The following is a 21317-nucleotide window of genomic DNA, read 5'->3' on the forward strand; positions in this document are numbered from 1 at the left end:
GGTTGGTCCAGATGGTAAGATTGATCGATTTAAAGCTCGCTTGGTAGCCAAAGGATACACTCAGATTTTTGGATTGGATTATAGTGATACATTCTCGCTTGTAGTCAAGATGACATCTGTTAGACTTCTTCTAGCCATTGCAGCCATTCGACATTGGCCTCTTCATCAACTTGACATCAAAAGTTCTTTTTTACATGGTGATCTTGAAGAGGAAGTATATATGGAGCAACCACCTGGATTTGTTGCTCAGGGGGAGTCATCGAATATGGTGTGTAGGTTACACAGGTCTCTTTATGGTCTTAAGTGATCTCCGAGAGCTTGGTTCGGCAGATTCAGCACTGTAGTACAACAGTTTGGTATGGTCCGTAGTGAAGCTGATCATTCTGTTTTTCTATCGTCACTCATCCCAAGGGTGTATTTATCTTATTGTGTATGTAGATGATATTGTCATAACTGGTAGTGATCAGCAAGGTGTACTCCAGTTAAAGTAACATCTCTCGAATCAATTTCAGACAAAAGATCTTGGTAAACTTCTCTATTTCTTGAGTATTGAGGTAGCTCAATCTAAAGATGGTGTGGTGATTTCTCAGCGGAAATATGCTATGAATATTTTGGAAGAAACAGGTTTATTGAATGCTAAACCAGCTGATACTCCTATGGCTCCAGGTATCAAACTACTACCCAATCAGGGGGAGCCTCTATCTGACTCAGGAAGGTATAGAAGATTGGTTGGAAAATTGAATTATCTCACAGTCACTCATCCAGACATTTCTTTTGCAGTTAGTATGGTAAGTTAGTTCTTAAACTCCCCTTGTCAAGAACACATGGATGTTGTTATCCGGATTCTGAGATACATCAAATGTGCTCCAGGAAAAGGTCTAGTGTATGAAAATAAAGGATATACTCAGATAGTTGGATACTCTGATGCTGATTGGGCAGGGTCACCCATTGATAGGCGATCCACCTCTGGGTATTGTGTATTTGTTGGAGGAAACCTTATATCCTGAAAAAGTAAGAAACAAAACGTAGTTGCAAGATCAAGCGTCGAGGCAGAGTATAGGGTCATGGCAATGGCAACATGTGAACTTATTTGATTAAAACAATTGCTCAAGGAACTTCAAATTGAAGAAGCAAGACCAATGATACTTATTTGTGATAATCAAGCCGCATTGCACATTGCTTCAAATCCAGTCTTCCATGAGAGAACCAAACATATTGAGATAGACTGTCACTTTGTCAGAGAGAAAATCGAATCAGGTGACATCGTCACAAACTTTATCAACTCTAATGATCAATTGGCATACGTGTTTATAAAATCTCTGCGAAGTCCCGGAACTAATTATATATGTAACAAGCTTGATGCATTTGACTTATATGCTCAAGCTTGAGGGGGAGTGTTGATATTTATAAATATAGTATTAAGAATATTTGTATATTGAATAGTCCCACATCGATTATATCATGTAATTAGTTATAATCTCTATATATATAATAAAGTCTTCGAAGTGCTTTTCAAGACACGCGGTTTATTCAAATGTCTCTTAGTCTCTTGTATTTCAAATTGAAGAAGCAAGACCAATGACACTTATTTGTGATAATCAAGATGCATTGCACATTGCTTCAAATCCAGTCTTCCATGAGAGAACCAAACATATTGAGATAGACTGTCACTTTGTCAGAGAGAAAATCGAATCAGGTGACATCGTCACAAACTTTGTTAACTCTAATGATCAATTGGCAGGCGTGTTTACAAAAAATTTGCGAAGCCTCGGAACTAATTATATATGTAACAAGCTTGGTGCATTTGACTTATATGCTCAAACTTGAGGGGGAGTGTTGATATTTGTAAATATAGTATTAAGAATATTTGTATATCGAATAGTCTCACATCGACTATATCATGTAATTAGTTATAATCTCTCTATATATAATAAAGTCTGCTTAGTGCTTTTCAAGACACGCGGTTTATTCAAATGTCTCTTAGTCTCTTGTATTTCAACATGGTATCAGAGCCTCGTCTAAGATCCAGTGGGCCACCTACTATGATTTCCGCTATCGGGCCACCCACCATTTATTTCCACGCTCCAGATGTCCAGTCCTGGACATGAGGGGGTGTGTTAAGAGTCTCACATCGGACAACATATGGTCTGAACATGTGTTTATAAATGGATGCAGTCATCACTCTACTAACCGGTTTTGTAGGGTTGAGTTAGGCCCAATCACACATTCTTAACATGGTAAATCAAGTTTTCTAATTTATGATGATGTTAAACTTAAGTATTCAAATTCTCGTTTTTTATCAATAAAGAGAAAAAAAATTGGATTATCCTCCTTAATACATTACTCAATTTTCATTTTAAATAAAAAATTTAAAAAAGCGCCGGAAAAATTCACCTCACTCTCTCCCCATTTTTAAAATAGATTAGGTGGGACAGACAAATTTAAAACACTAAACCAAAAATCTTGACTCAATCTATTAAAAATGGTGGGACAACCCGATGGATTGGACGGAATACACCGTTTTGCCACCCTATATTATGCATATATCATGGTACTGTCTCACTAATGACTTTGATTATATACAATTGCTTTCTTTGTGTGTGGAGAGAGAGAATTAATTGGTTTGTTTCAAAAATTTGGGAGGGTAATCTAAATTTTTAAGCCAATAATTAGCATTCAATATTTTGGTTGTTTTGGCAAGTTATTCCTTAATATTGTGATATATTTCAATCTCTAAATTTTAAATAATTGATTTTATAATTTTGGAATAATTTTAATTTTCTACACATAAAAAATTTTCTTATATATTAAATGATGTGAATATTGTGTTTTACACTGACAGTATATTTCAATTAATCTCTTTTGAATTTATAATAATTTTATTATTAAATTATATATTGCCTTGATTATTTACCTTTTCATTGGTAAAACATGATAATTATCTTGAGCTATTTTTGAGATGATTTAAATTATATTATTTTTGTATTTTGTTAATTTATAAATAGAGTCTTAATATTTAATAACAATTTTTATTGATTTATGAATTTTTCATATGATATTATAATTATCTAAAAGTTATTAAAGATCAATGACTCTGTTCATAAGGATGTATGTACACTATCCTCGAGGATAAGCGAAATTTAATTATTATTTTGAATTTATCGTGACTTATAATATAATGTATATAAACATAATTTTTTTTCTAATATTATCTACTCCTTTAAAAGTTAAAAAAAATGCATTTATATAAAAATTATTAATTTTAAAAATATTCTGAAATCAAAATTCACTATTTATTTTTATCAATTAATGTCATGTTATATACTCAAATAAATATAAATCTAGTTTTGTGAGTATATTTGAAATCTTATTATTTTAAGAGTTGTATTATGGATAATTAAATAATAATCTTAATTTGTATAATTGTAATCTCACATATCGTTGATACAATTATATAAAAAATTTATTTTGAATAAAATTTAATTAATCTTAATTTACACGATTATAAATCATATATCGCATATAGTAGATGTAGTTGTACACATTTTATTTAGTAAAATAATTAGATTTATTTTAATTATAATAAATATTATACTGATAGTAGTTATAATTTATCGGTGTGTTATTATTAATATTATTTTTGTTCAATGTACTTGTGATTTATGATTATGTAAATTATTTTTCGAATACCCTATCAATATTAGAGAAAGAGTAAATAATAAATTTACATAATCAAACAATCAAAAATGATTATGATTTGAAATGGTGGAACACTAAATAAACATACATGAATACCTCATAAACAAACACATGTTCTCATCGATATGAAAAAATCATAGGTTTGTATGAAGGTTGGGCATGAATATATGAATTCAAACCCAGAATTAGGGACTAAAACAAAAAAAGAAGTTATAGATACTAAAATAAAAAACGAGTCAATTTATAGGGACGAAAAAAATATTTAATCCAAAATTCTGGATTTGTGTTCATATTTTCATCTTTAACCATCGTACAAACCCTATATGTTTTCACACCCAAAATTATTCATTGTTTTCCCTTTTCATAAAAATGATTTCTCACACTTCTATCAAGACCAAAGACTACTAGTGTACAATAAAAATCCACCACCATAGAAGCAACCCAACCTTCATATAAGTAACCAAAAATTAAGATGCAGAAAAAGAACATACATTGTAAATGAAAGACACTCCAACACTTTTTTATAGTGAATTTTTCTCTCTTGTTGCTTCTAACAACAAATTTAATAATCAAATAGATTCAACTTTAACAACATATCTAATAATTAAATGGATTCAATCTTAACAACAGATCTTAAAATTTCCTCTTGTTGATTCTAACAACAGATCCAATCTTAATAGATGAAAAAAATTATTGATCTCATAATTTGGCTTCAGCAACTCAAAATAGGTTTTATGCCCCAAATAAGAAGAAGAAGAAGAAGAAGAAGATGATGATGAAGAAGAATGCAATGTTATTGGAGAGAGGAAGAAGAAGGCAATAGTATTAAAGAGAGGAAGAAGAAGTTGTAAAAGTCAATTTTAAACATTAAGTTTTAAATATATAAATTTTGGTCCATATATTAAATCAAGAAAGGTGATGGATGAGTGGTAAAGGCAAAGATGTTTTAATTAAAGGGGTGAATTCAAGTCTTAGTATATGCAAAATTTTATTTTGTTAAATTTGCCTTTGACATGTGGCACCAATCAAATTAATTGTATATTCCACGTAATTAATTAGTTCCCGAAAAAAACATAATAAACAATTGTCACAACGCCACACTTGCTTTTTTAACCGATAAGGGACTCAGAAGAAAAATAAGATTCAGGGACCAAAATCAAACACACGTTAACTTACAAGGACCAAAAGACTATTTAAGTCTATATTATTTTATGAAGACTTTTATTAAGGATATTATAGTCTCATGTTATTGATAAAAATCACAATTTGATGTTTAGGTAGATATTGAAAAGACGCAATAATTCTTTAACATGCAGTAATAGTGTGTTATTCTATCTTCAACAGTCACACTCTTGAGGTCATAAATACAAAAATACAAGTATAATATTAATACTCCTATCGAGTATAATATTGTCTTATGAAAGTACTTATGAGTAAATATAATTACTCTCTTAATAGGGTATGTTTATATGTAATTTATATTCTTAGACCTATATGGATATTTTATGACCTATAATTTAAAACTTAATAGTATAATCACTAACAATAGCCTTATACACATGAGTAAGTCTTTGATATTCTGGGTTAGTGAAAATATATCATTAGCATATTCATATGCTTGAGCTATATTCTTTATAACATATTTCTCTTAACTTAAATATATTACTATAATTCATCATTCTTTATATAAAATATGAGTCTTTAATATGTATGTTATGTTTTCCCTATCGAATATAATTTTTGCAACGTTGAAGCTTACTTATCTTTTGATTGATTAGTGTTTTGACCATTAATGATATCCTAGTATTAAAATTAATATTTTTAATAATTAATTATTGTCATCCAAGTGGGAGATTGTTAGATTAATTATTTAATTTATCAAATATGGATTGACATAATTAATTATTGAAATGAGAGTAATGGAACACAATTATCTTAGATCCAGTTTAGGAAGTTACAGTCAATAATTGATATGATTCTAAGTTCAATTCATATGCTCGTCAACACATAAACAACATTACGATAAAAGATAATTGAATAAAAACCAGAATATCAAATCAATAGAATACTACAAAGTTGACTACATAGTTTAATAGATCCAATCAACTTCGTCTAAAAAACCTAATCAAGAGCAAATTAGTTACTCATAGTTATACAAATGAATATCATCATGGGTTTAGAAGAACAGTACATTAAAATCAAGGAAGAAGGAGGTCTTAAATGGTTGAAAACTCCAATTCTTGAGCTTCAGTATTGCCTTATCGTCAAAACCCTCTCCAAATTTCTTAACCTTTGTACAAATGCCTTATTTTTACTTTTAAACAAGCTTAAAGTGTGTTTATACAATGCTTCGTTGTGACCATAATAGAAAGCATCGTAACCGCGATGGCATGCATCATAACCATGATGGCATGCATCGTGCCCAAGATGGCATCCATTGATGTCACGATAACTAAAGGAGATATTTTGCTTTTTTTTTTATTCTAAGTCCACATTTCTTTATATTTGTTTCTCTTCTTTCATTCTTCTCATTTCTTTATCATTTTAACTCATCTTTTTCTCAAAAACACATCAATTACATAGAACTTTCTCGTAAACATTATTGATTGTAACTTCCAGAGCTGCTAGGCATGTTAAGAACTGCTGAGAAAAATTTAAAGTCAAAAGGGAAATCCATTTAATGGTTAGTAATGAAAAGAAGCAGAATAAAAGGCCCATCAAGCAAAATGGTAAAGGGAAAGGCAAGGAAGTTTTTAGATCCAAACCTAATGCTCATGATTTGAAGCCTAATAGAGGTATAACAAAGGCGTGCACTTTCTTCTATTGGAGTAAGATTGGACACTGAAATAGAAATTATCCAAAGTACCTAGAAGATAAGAAGAATGGAGCAGAGACTTCAACTTCAGGTATTTTTGTTATAGAAATAAATTTATCTACTTATGCATCATGGGTATTGGATAATGGATGTGGTTCTCACATTTGTATTAATGTGTTGGGACTAAAAAGGAGTGGAGAATTGGAAAAGGTTCGAGTTGATCTACGAGTTGGAAATGGATCCAAGGTTTTTGTTTTAGCCGTAGGAACTTATGGTTTAATAATTTAGTTAGAGAACTGTTATTATGTACCTACAATTAGCAGGAATATTTTTTTACTTGTTTAGACAACTTTGATTTTTCATTCATAATAAAGAATAATTTTTATTCTATTTATTTGAGTGATGTATTGCATGCTACTGCATAAATGAACAATGAGCTATATGTCCTTGATCTAGAAATGTTGATTTATAACATTAATACTAAAAGATGAAACCTAACAAGTTAAATCCAACTTATCTTTGACATTGTCTTTTAGGCCACATAAATGAGAAACACATTTCCAAACTCCATAAAGATGGACGCTTAGACTCTTTTTGATTGTGAAATATATGAGACATGCAAATCTTTCTTAATTGGAAAGATGACAAAGTCCTCATTCACAAGAAAAGTTTAAAAAGATATTGATCTTTTAGCCCTCATACATACTGATGTATGTGGACCATTGAACACACCATCCATATGAAGTTTTTGGTACTTCCTCACATTTATTGATGATTACAGTAGATATGGTTATGTGTATATAATGAAACACAAATCTAAATCCTTTGAAAAGTTCAATGAGTTCAAAAATGAAGTACAAAACCAACTAGACAAGAATATTAAAACCCTTATATTAGATTGAGGTGGTGAGTATTTAAGCCTTGATTTTAGTGACCATCTAAAAGAGTGTGGGATTCTATCTCAACTTACTCCCCCTAGAACACCATGGTGGAATGGTTTATCTAAGAGAAGAAACCAAACCTTGTTAGACATGGTTTGTTCCATGATGAGTTATTATGATCTTCCAAACTCCTTTTAGGGACATGCTTTATTGATAGCCGCTTACATAATTAATTGTGTTCCATCCAAAAAAGTTGAGAAGACACCATAAGAGATATGGAGTGGTAAGAAACCATGTATGTCTCACATGAAGATTTGGGGTTGTGAAGTTTATATGAAAAGAAAAATTTCAACTAAGCTTGAGCCCAAATCTTACAAATGCTTATTTTTGGGGTATTCTAAAGAATCAATAGAGTATTGCTTCTACAATCCTTTAGAGGGCAAAATGTTTGTTGCTTGAACTAGAGTATTCCTAGAAAAGGACTTTATATCCAAAGAAATCAATGGGAGTAAAGTAGAGCTTAAATAAATTCAAGAATCACAAAGCATTGATACACATATGAAGGAACTAGAGAAGGAAACACAAGTAGTAGTGGAAGAGCAACTTGCTCAAGTAGAACAAGACCAACGTAGGTTAAGCAGGATACGTCACTAAATCTGAGAGATATGGATATCTCATAACTGATCAAGGTGATGTATTGCTTATGGATCATCATGAGAATGTGACCTACCAGGCAACCATTATTGGTCCTGAGTATGAGAAGTGGCTAGAAGCCATGAAACCTGAAATGGATTCCATGTACACAAAAACAGGTTTGGACCTTGGTAGAGCCAAGTGAGTCTTCAAAAAGAATATTGGAATGGATGGTAAGGTACATACCTATAAGGCAAGACTAGTTTCTAAGAGCTATAAGAAAATTCATGGTGTAGACTATGATGAAACCTTTTCACCAGTTACAATGCTTAAATTTGTTCGGGTTTTACTTTCTATAGTTGTATATCATGATTATGAAATATGGTAGATCGATGTCGAAAATTCTTTCCTTAATGGGAATCTTCTTGAGGATATATACATGACACAAGATGAAGGATTTTTCATACAAGAAGAAGCCCAAAAGATATGCAAGTTACAACGATCAATTTATGGATTGAAGCAAGCTTCTAGAATATGGAATCTTCTTTTTGGGTAAAACAATATGGATTCATCAAAAACAAAGATGAGCCTTGTGTCTATAAGAAGGTTAATGGGAGCATGATCGTTTTCCTTATATTATATGTAGATAACATATTACTCATTAGAAACGATGTCCCTACCTTGCAGTGAGTGTAAACTTGGCTAGGGAAAGGCTTTTCTATGAAAGACCTGGGTGAAGTAGCCTATATATTAGGAATTAAGATCTATAGAGATAGATCATAAAAATTGTATGGCTTAAGTTAGAGTATATACGTAGGCAAAGTGTTCATACACTTTAATATGCATGATTCCAATAAATGATTCCTACTTATGCAACATGGCATGTGTGTATCAAAAACACAATCCTCTTCAACTAAGGAAGAAATGGATTGCATGAATAAAAGTACATATGCATATGCAATAGGACCTATCATGTATGCCATGTTATGTACTCGTCCAGATGTCTCATATGCTTTAAGTGCAACAAGTAAGTACAAATTTGATCCCAGTGATGCTCATTGGGTACCTGTCAAGAATATCCTTAAGTACTTGAGAAGGACTAAGGACTCATTCTTGATATATTGAGGTTAGGAAAAGCTCGTTGTAATTGGATACATCGATGATGGCTTCCAAACAGATAAGGATGACTTTAGATTGCAATCTGCTTATGTGTTCTACTTAAATGGTGGCGTTGTGAGTTAGAAAAGTTAAAAGAAAGATGCAGTTGTTGATTCTATAATCGAGGCCGAGTACATTGTTGCCTCAAATGCATCTAAGGAAGTTGTTTGGATCAAGAAGTTAATTAGTGAACTTGGCATAGTCATTAGCATTATGGATCCCACTGATCTATAATTTGATAACAATGGTGTTATCACACAAGCTAATGAGTCTGGATCTCACCAACAATACAAACACATACTTAGGCGATATCACCTCATTCAAGAGAAAATAGATAGGTAAGATGTGAATATATGCAGAGTACTAACACTTGACAATGTCGTTAACCCACTGATAAAGCCTTTTGTGCAGTAAAAGCATGATAGCCATACTAGATCTATGGGTATTAGGGGTATGCCTAATTTGCTCTAATTCTAGTGGGAGATTGTTGGTGTAAGCCCTAGAGGCCAATAGTTTTGGTACTTGTATTAAGTTATTTATTAATAATAAAAGACATTTCTTTATTATGTTTGTTTTTCTAAAGTAATAAAGTCCCTAGAATAGCTAGTCAGTATAATGAAATGTTAAGTGTGACTTAATCATGAGATCACATTAAACATAAGGACATTATTCTTAAAGTATCCATAGTCGAGCTTTATTGTTAAGTGGGATGACATTTAAAGCATTAATTATTTTATGGATAAACTGATGATCATATCTCATGGATCATGGATAAAAAGATATTAAATCTTAACATATGTATGAATATTAGTAGTAATATTTATATCGGATTGCCCTCTTTGAGAATAATACATAGAATGTTATGTGAACGTGTCATAAGTTATTTTCATGGTGATAGTGTTGTATACCACCCTTCGACCTAAAACCACTATGGACCCTAGATGTGGAGTCGAATACTTTATTTCTAATCAAACATAACTGGATGACCATAAAGACAATTGATGGGTACTCCATAAATCATATTGAGGTACATTAGTGGCCTAGATGGAATTTTCTCATCCTGTATAATAGAATAAATGTCTAAGGGTCCAATATTGAATTGCACAATGGTGACACTATTTATATCTTGTGTTCAATATAGACATAAGGGAAAAAGGGTAATTGTACACAATAATATTATAAAAAAATATATTTTTTTAGATCACATGACATTTTTGTAACTTGGATAGTACTGACGTGTTACTAAATATTGTTCAGTGTTTATTATATTAAATGTATAATTTAATATAATTGTCAACGTCACGAGAACCTACAGGGTCACACACATAAGGAGAGCTGATGAGAGATAGAATAAATAAGGATTATTGTAAGGTACAGTTCACTTGATAAAATTATGGGACACCATAAGGTATGATGTACTTAAGTGGAATATGGAACACTGTATAATATAATAATAATAGTTATTATTATTACAATAATAGTTATATAATAATATAACATTATTATTATTATTATTATTATTATTATTATTATATTATTATTATTATTATTATACGGTGCACTTAAGTTGGAATTTTTCAACTTATTGCTCACACAAGTGGTTCTATAAATAAAGCCTTTGTGTAGAAGCTTTAATAGTTGATGAAATTAGGTTTGTGAAACCTCGTTCTAATCTCTCTCTCTCTCTCTCTCTCTCTCTCTCTCTCTCTCTCTCTCTCTCTCTCTCACACACACACACACACACACACACACACACACACACACACACACAAAGTCTTCATTCATAGTATCTAGCATTGAGATTGAACGTACTATATTCGTGTGGACTAAGTAGAGGCGTTGATCATTGTTTATTGCTTGTGATCATTCATCTAGATCTACATCAAAGTTTTTAATCACCACAAGAGACAATATTTATATCACTGATCATGCATCATTCATAAGGAACAACTAAAGGGAAAGTTTTTGTTTTTCGCTACGTTTTAATCACTTTTTCCCTTCATTATTCGGTTGAGAATGGTGATTACCAAGGCTTTCAAGTCTCTGATTCTCTTCATTATGAGATGTTGCAATTTGCGAATGATACGATGATGATAGGGTAAGGCTCGTGGAATTTTTTTTGGAGTATGAAGGCGTTGCTTAGAAGATTCGAATTGGTGTACGAGTTTAGGGTTAATTTGTTTAAAAGTAAAATTCATGGTTTTAACTTGAGGATTGGATTTCTTTTAGCAGCGGCGTCTTTTTTGGATTGCAGTATTGGTCCATAATCCTTTGTTTTATTGGGTATCCATATCATAATTAATCCTAGAAGAAAGGAGGTCTAGAGGCTGATTGTTTCGAAGATTAGGAGTAAGCTTGCAGCGTGGCATAATAGTTATCTACCGATTGGGAGTAGGGTGGTGCTATTAAATTCGATTTTGAGTAATATTCTGATTTTCTTCTTCTCTTTTTATAAGACTTCAAAGGTGATTGTTAAAGAGATTATTATGCTTCAAAGAGTTTTTCTATGGGGTGGTGGTGAGGAGAATCAGGAAGTTAATTGGGTAAGTTGGACAAAGGTTTGTACCTCTAAGGAGGACAGCGGTCTTGGGATTAAGCAACATGGGGGATTTAATTTAGCGCTTCTTAGCAAGTAGAAATGGAGGATTCTTAGTGAACATAATGATTTGTGGTCTGATTTTATGTTTTTCAGATATGGTGATATTAAGGTCCCTTTGTTGATCCCTCTTTCGGCAAATAATGGCAAAAAAGGCTCATTATAATGGAAAACCATTTGTTATGGGAGACCCTCTAGAAGAAAATCAAGAATACAAGTTCTCTAAATCTATTTTGTGCAAGCTTGACGATGGAGACTTAATTGACTTTGGGAGGCATAGGTGGTTACGAGAGAATCCATTATGCAATATTTTCCCTACTATTTTTGCAAATGAAGGGGCGACTGGCATGAAGAAAAGTGAGTTTGGTTAGTGGGTAGAAGGGAACTGGCAGTGGAGTTGTGAGTAGTGGCAGCAATCCATTTCGTTGAGCTTGTCTGATTCGACATAACTCTCTGCATGCAGTAGAGAGCTTGATGAATTGCGATGTATTCTGCATAATTTTTCTCCGATTGTAGCATCTTCTGACAGGTTTGTCTGGTGGAGGATGGTGCTGATTTTTCGATGAATTTAAGTTATGTTCAGATGTCAGAGTTATGCAATGAGGGATTGGGCTTGGAGGAAACTTTAAAGGGAGAGTTGGTGGTTCTTTGGAAAACTAAGGCTCTGAGTAAAATGTTGAGTTTTTGTTGGAGAATTATTCATAACAGCTTACTGTGTCGGGTGGAATTGAATAAACGGGGAATTATCGTTGGAAGACATAACACTTGTTGTCCTATTTGTTTTGACGGAGATGAAGACTTAGATCATCTCTTTCTTTCTTGTTCGAGTACTTCTCTGTTTGGGAAGAAATTATCCTTTTGGTTTGGTATGGATTTGGATTCCCATGTTCGTTCTCTTTTACTGCATTTTAATAAGCTCAAACAAAGTTTGAAGTTAAAATTTCATGTTGATTTTTATTGGTTGTTTGAGCTTTTTTTTTGGACAATATGGATTTGTAGGAATTCAATTTTGTTTAAAGGGGAGATTCTTTGTAATTTTGATGTCTTAGGGATAATCCAATTTCTTTTGTGGGAGTGGTTGTCGATGTCTAAAGGGTTTATCATACCTATAATTTGATCGGATTGGTGTGATAATCTCGCCAATTTTTTGATGGTGTGTTTTTTCCTATTGTATTTCTTTTGAGCTTAAACCCCATTGTGCTTTTAATGTGACTCCTCTTTGCCTACCAAAAAATAAATATGAATCACTTAGATTTATTCAATTTTTCACTTCATTTAATTATAAGTTGTCTTTAAAAAAAAACTTTTTATCTTTATCGTTATATTGTACTTTAGTTTAGTAACTCTTAGTACTCTTAAAAGGAATTACATAAAGAAGTCATACTTTAGAAGTATAGTTTTTTTCTCAACATTATGATCACATTTAAAGAAAATAAAATCACACTTTAGAATTATAATCCGATATTAACAAATTTTCAGATTCAACATGAAAACTAAAAAAAAACTAAAACTAAAAATAATAGTCTTAATTAAAAAAACACATAACAATGTAAAGTCATTGAGTCCATACCTCATGTTCATGTGTAGCCCTTTGCTGCCGCCACTAATTATTTATAAATAAACGTATAGATAGAAACAAATAAACAATAAAAATAAACAAAATAAGGCAAGGATCGTAGGTTTTGCTGCAGCAAGTAGCATGAAATAAGGCAAGGGTATATGAAGTATTCAGGAAAATCTATTTTTAATCATAATGATGTTAACTGAATAATTGTTTGACAATACCATATATAATCTACCTTTTATATCACCTTGTGAAATGTGTTATTATTATTATATTGCTTAGTAGTCTATTTATTTTTATTTATAATGATGTTAGCTGAATAATTGTTTCACGATACCATATATAATCCAGTTATTAAATCAAACTCGTGAAATACGTTACTGTTAAAATAATGTTTTACTTTATTAACGTGTACTTTTAATTTTGTTATTGTATTCTTTGTAAAATTATCAGTCTTTTATTCTTTCTATTAACTACGTTTTGCATTTCTTTTGTTCCGTTTTAAATTTAATTAGTTGACACTCATATGCCAATATTATTATAGCGCCACATCATACTATAATTACATATTTAAACTTTTAATTTTTCAAATTATTTTAATATAATAATATAAATTATTATAATTTAAAAACTACAATGAAATTTTAAATTAATTTTTTGTTGATAGTTATGTTATTGATATATTTTCAATTTTGTCATGGCATGTTAAGGTTGATCCTTTTGCCATAGTTTGAATTGAAATGATGAGCCACTCATTTTGTTTCTTCGTGATGTTAGGCGAAGACAAAGATTTAGGGGGGAATATAATACAAATAAAACTTTCTTTAACTTAAATTATGTTTTAAAAATATTTATTATGATAAGTGGAAGCAATTCGGGATCAACACTCGTTTATCCTGAACCGTTATTGGAATAATTTAATATACATTTAAACCATAAGAAAACGTATACTAATGATGAGAAAGTAAATCAAAATATTTTACAAAATAATCGTTTAAACAATATCACACTTGTAGTCAGTTTCCAATGAATTTGAAAACAAAATTGACACAAACAATTTATCAAAAATTTGACGTACAATAAACACTAAACTGATTTTCCTATGTGTTGAAAATATGAAAAACCAAATGCAATGGTTTAGATTGCAATTTATATTACAAAATAGTTTGTATTACTTCAACACAATCCAAATTATCAGTTTATCAAATTGCACACTAAGAGTATTAGAGAGAGAGAGAGAGAGAGAGAGAGAGAGAGAGAGAGAGAGAGAGAGAGAGAGAGAGAGAGAGAGAGAGAGAGAGAGAGAGAGAGAGAGAGAGAGAGAGAGAGAGAGAGAGAGAGAGAGAGAGAGAGAGAGAGAGAGAGAGAGAGAGAGAGAGAGAGAGAGCACCAATATTTATTTACGCAGTTGTCACATCGCGAAAAATACAGAGTCGTCACCCGAATTTATTTATTCTAAAGGAAAGGAAAAATAGCGATAACACCCCAAAGAGAATGATCTTCGCAACCAAGAGCAGAGTCGGTTATGCAAGTGGAATGTATTAACACCTCTCACATCTATCGTACTCGATGGGAACCACTTTACTTCTATTAATGCATATGATTGTTGCTTATCTGAATGTCGTTTGCTATCAGTGAATGATGTGAAATAAGAATAAGATGTGAAGAGAAAATAAATTTTAAATTAGTGTGCTCGCCAAGGATTCGAACTCTTGTGCCTACGTATCCTCATTCGTGCAATAAAGAAGTCAGGGCTCTGTAGTTCCGCTCACAAATAGAGTATTTGTTGAAGGTGAGAAAAACAAGAAAGGGGGGGTTTGAATTGTTTGGAAAAATAAGCGCTTTTTCAAAATGAAAACCACACAATGATTTTATACTGGTTCGCTTATAACACAAAGCTACTCCAGTCCACCCGGCCAAGGTGATTTCGCCTTCAACAAGGACTTAATCCACTAATCTTGAAAGATTACAAACAACGTCTAAGAGAAAAATCTCTTAGTCCTCTCAAGTATACAGACTACACAGAGTCACTTGAGGAAATCAACAAACAATAGATGAAAGATTTATGTAATCTAGAGTGCTTCTAAGAAAGCAAGTATTACAATATTAAGAACAAGAGTTTTTCACGTAATAAGCAAAAGCTTCGTGAAGATTTAGAGAGCAAAAAGGTTTTCTTGTGTGTTGATGTTTCAGTATAATTTCTCCTTGTATATGTTGTGTGCTGAATGTTGATTTGCAGTCCTTTATATAGATCAGTGAGGTAGCAGTTGAAACTGATGAGTAATAAGATGAATTTACGCCATCACTTAAATAGCTTCTGCAGGATAACTTTTCTCTCCTTGAAATGACTACTTACCACAAGTAGTATCTTCTTTATTGAAATTGGAGATTAACGTCTCTTTCTTAATTAGGAAAACCATTTGCAAATCTTTACTTGACTTTAACGTTACTCTTTCATGATTAGCAATTCCATGCTCAGAGTATTTGTGTTTCTGGAGAATCTTGGAGTCTTGCTTCTGATGTTGAGTTCAGATAGTTTCTTCAGACAGCGCTGATAACTTCTGGAATTTAGAGATAGCATTGTTCAGAGTCAGAACTTCTAGAGCTTACTTCTTGTTCAGATGCTTCTGATACTTGTTGTTTTGCTCAGAGTTAGACTTTCTTGAACTTGTTTCTACTTCAGATGCTTCTTATCTTCTGATAATTTGTATCTGATATGGTTATGTATCTGATGACATCATCAGATCTCTTCCTTCTTTCTTTAGAACCCTGCACACTTAGAAACTTTTCGTTAGGGTGCCATTTTTGGTTTCATCCTTTGTTATCATCAAAATCAAGGAATCTGTTGTAGAACAATTTTTGTTCTTACAATCTCCCCCTTTTTGATGATGACAAAACAATCTTAATTAGCAGATGAAACATGAATAATATCAGATCAGATAGATAAGAGCTCCCCCTGAGATAGTGCTAGGGAGTTCAGAAGTTCTTACCAGAGCTTCTAAGTAAAGAGGTTTCTTGATACCTTCTGCAATTTCTTAAGTCCAGGTTAGATAAATTTATTTTTAAGAAAAATATGTTGCAGAATGCTTAAGGTATTTAGACAATATTTTCATCAAAGCTATTAATGACTTCTCCCCCTTTTTGTCAGAATCAAAAAGACATAGCAAAATAAATAATTGAAGAGAAAAACATTGTATTTAGATAAAAGCACAAAGGCAACAAGAACATGAAAACATCAGAAAGCAAAAACAAAACAACAGGCAAACAAAAATCCTAAGTGTCTAGGGGTTCGGAGGCGGAGGCATTCTCTGAAGCAACATAGCAAGCATGTTCTGGATGTTGTCGTTGACAGTATCTTGCTTGTCCATTCTGGCCCGGAGTTCATTCTGATCTTGCTTAAGTTCTTTCAGCGTTTGGAGAACCATAGGGATAACAGAAGAGGACTCCCCCAGAGTCAGAGCCTGCTGTGCTTCAGCAGCGGTCTGTGCTTCAGCTTCTGCAGCAGCAGCAGCATCTGCCAGAGCCTTAGCTTCAGCTTCCTTTTCCCTTAGGATTTCAGCTTGACGAGCCTTTTCTTCTTCCAATCTTCTGGCTTCTTCAGCTTCTCGCGCAAGTCTCTCTTCCTCTAGCCTCCTGGCTTCTTCAACAGCTTCTCTGGCAAGTCTTTCCTGGAGTCTTGCCTCAGCATCTCTGATGTAGCCATTTCTGACTTGTTCAGAGATGTTCTTCAGTCTAAAAGCCTCAGAGGTCATCCAGCCAATGACTCTGTTCCAGTGTGTCCTTACAGAGTCAGGATCATCACTGACTTCAGAGTTAGTGGTCAAAGACTTGACCTTTTGTACTGAAGCCCCTGCTACCAGCATGATGGCTTCCTCAAGGGTAGGTACAGAAAGGTTTAGTTCAGAGGTTTGAGGTGAAGATGTTGGAGGGCTGAGATTTAATGTGAGAGGTTCAAATTCTGCTTCAGGTTCAGACCTTTGGGGTGAAGCGTAAAGAGGGTTTAAGTCTAAAGGTTCAGTTTCATTTTCTGATTCAGGTGCAGCAGAGGTGTTTGGTGGGTTGATATCAGAGGTGGGAAGGTCAGAGGGTTGGTCTTCAGAAGGTTGGTTTTCAGAAGGGATGGTGGTTGTTTGTTGTGGTGGTGAAGTTATTTCAGGTTCTGTTGGTTGTTGTGAAACGAGGTTTTGAGCATAAATTTGGGCTAAGGTTGGAGAGTCAGGGTCAGAGTAATCTTGGTCAGAGGAGATAGAAAGGTATGGGGGTGATTCTGGTTCTGAGGATGATGAAGAGGAAGTGCTTTGGTTCATTTGTTCAGGTTCAGAATGAGGTATGAATGTACGGGCGATATTTAGAATTGGTGAAGGTTGTGAAGTTCTGGTGGTTGAAGGTGGGATATCAGAGGTTGTATAAATGGGTGGTGTTGGGAGAGGATTAGAGGAAGGAGTAGAGGAAACCATCAGAGGTACAGAGGTAATGGGAGGAACAGACGTACCAGTAGAAATTTTCAGAAGAGCTGGAGATCTGCTTCCAGAAGATTCTCCAAGTCTGGCCTTCTTTGCCTGTGATGCTATCTTCTTCTCAGAGAGACCTCTCTTGTATCTGACGAAGTCTTCTTCTGAATCCAGACAGCCGTCGAGGCTGAAGTCAGATATGTCAACACCTTCATCCAGCAGACGCTGAAGATAGATAGCAACCGCATCTCTGGGTTCATCCTTGAAGAACCTTGCAAGACCATGAGGCAGCTTCCTCTGATCTTTCAAGGCATCCCAGGAGGTATCCATAGTGGGTCTGACTTGAATCTTCTTTATTATTCCCATACTCTTGAGATTTCTGGCGTTCAGAGGCTTCCCAGTATCTATTGTCAGATCTTGCATCAGCTTGGCTTTCTCCAGATGATCTACCAACCCATTCTCAATGAAGACATCAGATATGAGCCTTCCCAGAGGGATGTAGGATCTGGGCTTCATGTTGTTCCTAGTTTCCCTTACAGAATCTCTGAGATATCTGAAGAGAAGTGCAGGAAGGCAGATCTTCACACCCTTCTGAATGCAGTACAGAATGCACTTCTGATCTGCATTGATGTAATCAGAGGAGTTGGATGCTGGGCGGTGGTGAATAGTTCCCAGAATGATCTTCAGCCACACTCTGAGGTTCTGATGCAGCTCTTTGTTCTTTGAAGGATTTCCTTCAGTGTTGGGTTTGAAGATGGTTGGATTGATTACATCAGTAATGCGCTTTGACCTAGGAGGGATGTTGTAAATCCTTTTTCCTCCATCTTTCTCCATGTTCAAAAGGGAGGCAATTGACTCTTCAGTGATTACTATCTTTACCCCCAAAACATGAGAGACGATGAAATGATCATCAGCATCTGCAAATCTCCAGAACTCCTTGATGAGAAGTGGGTAAACAGGGCCATAGAGCCTTTGGAAATAGTTTCCCCAACCTTGTTTACGAAGTTCTTCAGTAAGATCAACGCCATTTCTCTTCAAGTTGTCGAAATCTACTAGTGTTTCACACAACACGTCCAGTCCTTCAAAAGGGGTTGCTAGGTTTATATGGGGTTCACGGTCAAGAATATGGGGTTCCTTGTAAACAGGGGTGATAGAGACGCCTGTAACCGTTGGAGTTGGAATGCTTGAAGTTTGAGCAGTTGAGCTTGATTCCATTTGTTGAGAAAAGTTAAACACTTCTTGTTGTTGAGCATCCATGGTGAAGAAGAAGATGAAGATTGAGAGTTTGCAGAGAATGCTTCAGAGAGGTTTAGGGTTTTAGAGAGGGTTTGAGAGTGAGTGAGAGTGAAAAGTGTGTGAAATGTGAGAAAAGTGTTTAAATACTCTAAGTAAAACACATACAAAACGACACATCAAATTGCGTTAGTACAAAGCTCAAGATTGCACGCTTGGGGGAAAAATGATTACAGCTAATTAATGAATGTCTAATCCCAACAGTACGCACACTGCTCAAGGAGATTTCAAACGTCTGTCCTTTGAATTTCTTTTGACAGCTGTCTAGAAGTTCTAGGGTTAGACGCTTAGTGCTCCACGTGTTGATGTATCTGATCTTCAGGAATACCAAAAGATTGATTCCTGGAGATTTCTAACTCAGATATCTTCTTAACTGGTAGAAGTATCAGAGTCAGAGGCAGAAGTACATTTGTTTTTATATCAGAGTCTCATTTTACATTTTCAGAGTCACACTTCATTCAGGGCAATTTTTAATGTTCAGATTTTCTAAGATGAAAAGAAATCTATCTTCAGCTAGAGGCTTAGTAAAGATATCTGCCCATTGATGATCTGTATCAATGAACTTCAATGTTACTATCCCTTTCTGAACATAGTCTCTGATAAAATGATGTTTTATTTCAATGTATTTAGCTCTGGAATGTAGAATGGGATTCTTACTTAAACAAATAGCAGCAGTATTATCACAAAAGATAGGAATGTTACTCTCAAAGATTTGCAGATCTTCTAACTGATGCTTCATCCAGAGCATCTGAGTTGTGCACAGTGATGCTGAGATGTATTCTGCTTCTGCAGTTGATAGAGCAATTGTTGACTGTCTTTTGCTAGCCCAGGATATCAGATTGTTTCCCAGAAGCTGGCAATTTCCAGATGTGCTTTTTCGTTCTAATCTATCTCCTGCATAATCTGCATCACAGTAACCAGAAAGTCTATACTCTGATGTTTTCTTATACATCAGGCCCAGGTTAGGAGTTCCTTTCAGATACCTAAGAATTCTCTTAACTGCTGTTAAATGAGATTCTCTAGGATCTGATTGGAATCTGGCACAAAGACAGACGCTAAAGAGAATATCAGGACGAGTAGCAGTCAGATAGAGAAGAGAGCCTATCATACCTCGATAGAGCTTCTGGAAAACCTTGTTGCTTACCTCTTCCTTTTCAAGAATGCAAGTTTGGTGCATGGGAGTTTTTGCAGAGTTGCATTCAGTCATGTCAAACTTCTTCAGAACGTCTTTAATGTACTTGCTTTGATGAACGTACGTGACTTCTGGAGTTTGATTAATTTGAATTCCCAGAAAGAACTTTAGTTCTTGCATTAAACTCATTTCAAATTCTGCCTGCATTAACTTAGAAAATTCTTGGCAAACAGAGATATTAGCAGAACCAAAAATAATATCATCAACGTAAATCTGGCATATCATGAGATCATTATTAAGGTTTTTACAGAAGAGTGTAGAATCAACTTTCCCTCTGATAAAATTTTGTTCCAGAAGAAAATTGCTTAATCGTTCATACCAAGCTCTGGGAGCTTGTTTAAGTCCATATAAGGATTTCTTAAGTTTAAAAACATGTTCTGGAAAATTTGAATTTTCAAAACCTGGAGGTTGGTTAACATACACTTCTTCTGAAATATAACCATTAAGGAATGCACTCTTGACATCCATTTGGTATAATTTGATAGAGTGATTAATAGCAAAAGATACAAGAAGACGAATAGATTCTAACCTCGCGACTGGAGCAAAGGTTTCATTATAGTCAATACCTTCTTGTTGACTGTAACCTTGAGCTACCAGTCGAGCCTTGTTTCTGACGACTTCTCCTTTCTCGTTCAGCTTGTTTCTGAAAACCCATCCGGTTCCAATGACATGAGTGCCTCTGGGTTTAGGAACGAGATCCCAGACATCATTCTTTGAGAATTGATCTAATTCTTCTTGCATGGCTGAAACCCAGTCGTTATCCTGAAGTGCTTCATCACAAGACATAGGCTCAATCAGAGACACTAGTCCTAGAGGAGTATCTTCAGAAGTCCTGAAGGTAGATCTGGTTCTGACAGGTTCGTCCTTGTTTCCCAGAATCAAATCTTCAGATACGTTGATACGACTTTTAACTTTCTTTGGGATTTCTGGGGTTTTAGTTTCTTCAGAGTTCTGAGTGACAGTTGCTTCTGAAGCTTTATCAGAACCTGCAAGGGTGATTTCTAAATCTGCAAAATCTTCAACTAGCTTTGACTT

Source organism: Lathyrus oleraceus, chromosome 3, assembly GCF_024323335.1.
Source record: "Lathyrus oleraceus cultivar Zhongwan6 chromosome 3, CAAS_Psat_ZW6_1.0, whole genome shotgun sequence".
In the NCBI taxonomy this organism is placed as follows: Eukaryota; Viridiplantae; Streptophyta; class Magnoliopsida; order Fabales; family Fabaceae; genus Lathyrus; species Lathyrus oleraceus.